We start from the raw sequence: 5,941 nt of genomic DNA on the forward strand, positions 1-5,941 counted from the left end.
TCTCTCGCTTTCTCTCATTCTCACGATAAGAAATTTGTTGTTTTCCCCTGCGACATTTTTCAGAGGTATCATGTGTAGTTATTGATGTTTTCTTTTTCCTATATGGTTATAGTGGGGTGTTTATTTGCAATCTGGATCGCTGCCGGAACGAAAGAAAAACGGATCTTGCGCTAGAAATTATAAGTTTGCTTTCAAAACAACATTTTAAAAATATTTAACAGGTAAAATTAACATCATATTTAGATTACACACATTTTTCTAATAAAATTTCATATATAATATGTTAAAATCGAAGTTACGGTTTAAAAGATACGGATAATTTAGAAAATCATTTGTTTGATTTAAATATATTCCAAAATAATATTAAAAATACTTAATATGTAAAAATAATCTCATATTCATATTGTACATATTTTTCTAATCAAAATTCATATATAACATGTTTAAATCGAAGTTACGGTTTAAAAGATATGGATGATTTAAAAAAGTATTTGTTTGATTTAAATATGATCCGCGGATGAATTACCTAAAACGTCAGGGTTTTTTTGAAAAACGTAAAATAACGGTTCGGGTGTGACTTAAATCCGGACGGCGGGTTGATTTCAAGAAAATACAGAGACTTTTGTGTAAAATACGAAAAAACAATTCGTTTTGACTTATAACAGGACTGCAGGTTGAATTCTCTGAAATAGAGGGACTTTTCTGAAAAATGCCATGACGGACGAAAGAAACCCAGTTTGTTTTATTATTAGGTAAAGATTTATTTCGGAAGCAAAAAACCGTTAACTCTTTTTTTGTCATGCAAGTTTGTTTGTAGCTTTCTGGTGCATGGAACATCATTTGTTCTTATTTTACTTACTCAAAGAAAAATAATATAAATTCTTATTTTACTTATTCTTCCGAGTTAAAAAAAGACACCAACAATAAATCACAAACCTTGCATAAATGGCTGGTTTTATTCCGTGAGAGTGGATAGGGTATGCACCTTGTGGGGATTTTTTTTTTAGGGAACCTTGTGGGGATTGTTATGATAGAAAACACAAGTATGGTCAACAAGTCGATATCACTAGTTGAGGAGTACTCATTGCAAAGATCACTCAAACTCCCTTGGTTGTGACAAGTGACGCACATGCATCGCGTCACTTGTGGCAATGAGAGTTTTTCTTTTTTCGTAAATTCATTTATTCAAAATGTTTTATCTCTCAAACCGTGTGTCCATATCTCGAACCGCTATCATCATTGGATTCCTCGCGTCGAGATCTTCAAAACTAGATCCCATGTTGATAGGTTTTGACGAACTCTTTTTTCACGAAAAAACCGAATCAGGAGCACGGATTTTTTCCCTTTCCAAAAAAGGCACGCCCGTGCCTCTCATGATCACAACCGTGCCTCTCGCGGAAACAAAACCGTGACCCTTGCGGAAGAAAAAAAAAGAGAAAACATGTTTTTTTTCGTTTTCGAGGAGGCACGGTCGTGACTCTCGCGAAAGCACAACCTTGCCTTTCGTGGAAGCAAAATCGTGACTATCGCGAAAGGAAAAAAAATAGAAAATGCATTTTTTTTGTTTCCGAGAGGCACGGCCGTGACTCTCGCGAAAGCACAACCGTACCTCTCGCGAAAGCAAAACCGTGACTCTCGCGAAAGAAAAAGAAAACAGAAAACGTGTTCTTTTTTCGTTTACGAAAGGCACAGCCGTGACTCTCATGGAAGCAAAACCATGCTTATTGCGAAAGAAAAAAAACAAAAAACACATTTTTTTCGTTTTCGACAGGCACGGACGTGACTCTCGCGAAAACACATCCGTACCTCTCGCAGAAGCAAAACCGTGACTCTTGGGAAAGGAAAATAACAGAAAATGCATTTTTTTCCGTTCCGAGCTCGCGAAAGCAAAACCGTGACTCTCGCGAAAGAAGAAACAAACGTGTTTTTCGCGCAATTTTTTTTGTCGAAAAGCTAAGGATGATCGATGGAAAACCAAAACGTCGAAAAACCGGAAAAGAAACCCGTTTAAAAAGCCAAAAACGCGTGCGAAAAAATAAAAAAAAAACAAAATCCGGAGGAAGCGGCCGTTTTTTCATTCATCAAGTCGTGCCCGCTTAGCTGTTGTGGCGCCATCATCGTCGTCGGTGGTGGATCCACGAGCGACTTTGGTAGTTGACTCGCAGCAGCTGCTCGCGTTTGTGGAGTCATCACCGTCAGCAAAAATATGGTCTTCTGTATCATATGTAGCCACCTCCTCCACAGCTGAAAGACGAGAAATGGACTTCAGGTTCTTCTTTAAGATCTCCATCCGCCATTGACACGTCATCAGCCCTGCCATGAACTGAAGCCTGCATGCACGAGTCAAAAAAATTCAGATCTGCATTCTTACTGCTAGATGAGCATCCTATCTGGCTGACCTCCACAATGTATGCACACATACAGTACCCATCCCGCACGCGGCGTTTATGTAACGGACGCACGAGACGGACTTTTAACGTAAGGAACCCGATAACACCCGAACGTTCGGGGAGGGAAGGAATCAGACCGAACGTTTCGTTCGCTTCAGGACAGAGGACCGAACGAACGATTTCGTTCCTTACGATCTTCCCCCATCCCGAACGCCTCTCCCCGCTTGCCTTCAGCGGGCCAGCCCAGTGACTCCAACAGACTAGCCCAGAAACTCCATTGAATTGAATAATTAAAAACAGAGAATTACATTTTCTGCAGGCCCAAAAACTGCTACTACCTCTCCCAACAAATAGACAGAAATGAAAAAAGGCCTAAAAATGCACTGGACAAAGAAAACTCTCCTTGAAAAAAATCTAGAAAATCCATAGGACGCGACAAAAAGTTGCCATGCTCTAATGAACAAAACTACCATATAATAATTGAATGGTGTACTAAAAAAATTACATGATTTGCCATGATGTTCATACACACTTCATTACAATTGGGTGCGGAAAAAGTTTGCTATGATATTATGGAAAAAAACACAAAAAATGGACATATTGGATAGAACAAAAAAGATTTCTACTAAAATTACCATTGGGCATGTATAAAAATCTGAGCAAATGCCATATCAATGGATCAAAATTTCTTAACTTTGCCACCTTTCAATACACAAATGTAAAAAAGCAGGAATTTTTCACATGGCAAGTTAAACTAAAATTTTCCATGTGAATAAAAGTATTTTTGCCATGGAAAAAATGGAGTAAAGTTTTCCATGGCAAAAAAATGGAGTAAATTTTGCCATGGCAAAAATGGATTAAATTTTGCCATGGAAAACTAAATTAAAAGTTGCCGTGGGAATACAAATATATTTACCATGCTACATAGTAAAATTTTGTCATGTTTCGGAAAATGTAAATTTGCCATCATATTTAAATTAAAATTGCCATGCTCTTTACAATAAATTTTCCATGGCAAAAATAAACTTAAATTTGCCATGTCATTACAAGTATGCCACGGCAAAAGAATCGAGTAAATTTTGCCATGGCAAAAATGGTGTAATTTTGCCATGGAAATAAATTAAAAATTGTGATGGCTACACAAGTATATTTTCCATGCTACATATTAAAAAAAATCATGTTTTGGAAATGTAAAATTGACATCATATTTAAATTAAAATTGCGATGATCTATACAATAAATTTGCCATGTCAAAAAAATAAAGTAAAATTTGAGATGTCATTAGAAGTAAAGTTGCCATGGCAACTAAAACTTAGAAATAAAATCTCACTTCTGACTATGAATAAAGGTATTTTTGCCATGCCTCGTTAATACATTCGCCAAAAACATTTTAAGTTTGCCATGGCAAGTTTGCCATGTTTTTGAACATCTATAGCTTTGCCATGTTCTTGAACATGGCAAAGTTGCCATGGCAAGTTTGCCATGTTTTCAGATAAAAAAGTGGGATGTTTTTAGCATGGCAAGTTTTTGAAAATGGCAAAGTTGCCATGGCAAGTTTCCCATGTTTTCAGATAAAAAAGTGGGATGTTTTTAGCATGGCAAGTTTTTGAACATGGCAAAGTTGCCATGGCAAGTTTGTCATGTTTTGAAAAAAAGGTAATAAATTTTGCCATGGCAAAAAAAAGTTAGAAGACCAAAGTTGCCATGTTCTCAAACAAAAATGTAATTGCCATGGCAACATTCTTCAGATAGATAGGGCAAAAAAGACACAACACAAATGTTGCCGTCGTGGAAACCTAAGCTTCAAGTCGCCATGACAAAACACACCTTGAAGCTCAGGTTGGCATGGCCATCATTTTTTGTTGTAGAATTTTCCATGCGACCAGATACAAATTTGCCAAGGTATGAACAAATTCCATGAACTCCCAACAAATTACTGTGTAATCGCCATGTCCATGATTTACTGTATACAAATTTGCCATGATTAAGGATAGATTTTGTTAGAAAATTGCCATGGGATTGAAAAAACTTAATACTAAATTCTCCATGGCCCCATGCTAGATTGAATTGAAGAAAATTTTGATAGCTAAACTAGGATGGGCTGAGTGTGTGCCGAACCTGAAATTACTAGCCCTGTCTGCAACTGCCGCAAACGCCTGCTGTGCCTACCATGCCTGCTTCCAGTCTGCCTCGCCGCCTCCCGAAGGACCAGTGGCCCTGCGACAGTGACATGAATCAAGCGCACCGCTCGAGCTATTGGCTACTTTTCCCCTGACCTCGTAGTTCACCATTAAGGATTCCTCCTCTGAAAAGCTTAGCTGCCGCAAGGAGTAAGAGAGCAGGAAGCTGGAGAAGACGAAAGTAGGAGGTCGTGGCGGGGCCTCGCCGGTCGCACGGCAAGGCAGCGGCTGCTGCAGGGTTGGAGGCGAGCTGCGCAGCTCGGGCGTGGCTGCAGGACCGCTCAGTATGAACCCTGAAAACCGGCGGTCCGGTGCTCGTCGTCAGCGAGGAGCGCTCGAATGGAGGCGGCCTCGACGCCTGCCGCAGCGGCACTCGGCTGCGCCCCAAACGAAACGGAGAGCACGGCGTCAAGGTGCCCCGGCGTCGGCGAGGAGCACGAGGAGGGGCCGCCTTGGACGCCTGACGCGGCGGCGCGACCTGACACCTCGAGACGGCTGGCGCTCGGCTACGCCCAAGACGGAACAAAGAGCGCGTCGTCCTGGTGCCTCAGCGTCGGCGAGGAGCACGCGGAGGGGCCGGCCTGGACGCACGCTGCGACGGCCGCGGCGGCATGGCCTCCGCCTCACTGTCGGGGAGGTGGGACTGGATAAGCAAGGCAGAAGCTAATGCGGCGGGGGAGAAGATAAGGTTCGGGGCGATGGAACTCCTCCCCGAACGATTTCCAGAGCTGACGTGTCAGCAATTCAATCTTTAGGATTCGTACTCCTATCCACCGGCCCAGAGGACGTTCGGACGCGACTTCTAAAATTCTGACGTTCGGGGGTTATAGAATCCGTAACGTAAACACTCATACCACACCTGTACCAACGGGACAACACTACCCTGAACCGATTCCTCCCGTTATGTTCGACGTCACCGTTTCGGCAACTCGCTTGCGAACGTACGTAACGATGTTTTGTACATACGATCGCATTTAATACTATACGCCACGCGTCGCCGCTCCGTCCTTGCCAGATAGCAGCAGCACGCGAGCCCGTCCGCGCCATTGCCGTTCTCCATGTCTCCATAACTACTTCTCCCTTTCTCATGTGTCTTTACGGCGTGTGCCGGTTTAGTGAGTTACCTTCAGTACTACTTCAGTACTAGTTATATCATGGCCGCACGTGGATGCACTCAGTTTAGAGATTGATAGATGTTCAACTCTCCGATCAACCGGATTCGACGCAATGAAAATTAGCTAAAAATATATTTTTTTCCGGTGATATCTTTCTATATGGATTTGATTAATTCTGACCCAATCTTAAGTTTGTTACACATTCGGAAGATTAAGGTTCTTTTGCGTATTAAAATTTTTATGTGGTTTGTCCACA

The 5,941-nt window shown here is 41.6% G+C and overlaps 1 long non-coding RNA gene across 1 annotated transcript; it reads right to left on the reverse strand.

Moving 5' to 3' along the window:
• Positions 1–1,046: 1,046 nt before the first annotated feature.
• On the reverse strand, positions 1,047–5,325 carry LOC123071273 (uncharacterized). The gene is made up of 2 exons (XR_006434211.1): positions 4,509–5,325; positions 1,047–2,330 (listed from the first exon to the last, which is right to left on the reverse strand). It is a non-coding gene; the product is annotated as an uncharacterized lncRNA (long non-coding RNA).
• Positions 5,326–5,941: the final 616 nt, after the last annotated feature.

Source organism: Triticum aestivum, chromosome 3B (assembly GCF_018294505.1).
Source record: "Triticum aestivum cultivar Chinese Spring chromosome 3B, IWGSC CS RefSeq v2.1, whole genome shotgun sequence".
Taxonomy (NCBI): domain Eukaryota; kingdom Viridiplantae; phylum Streptophyta; class Magnoliopsida; order Poales; family Poaceae; genus Triticum; species Triticum aestivum.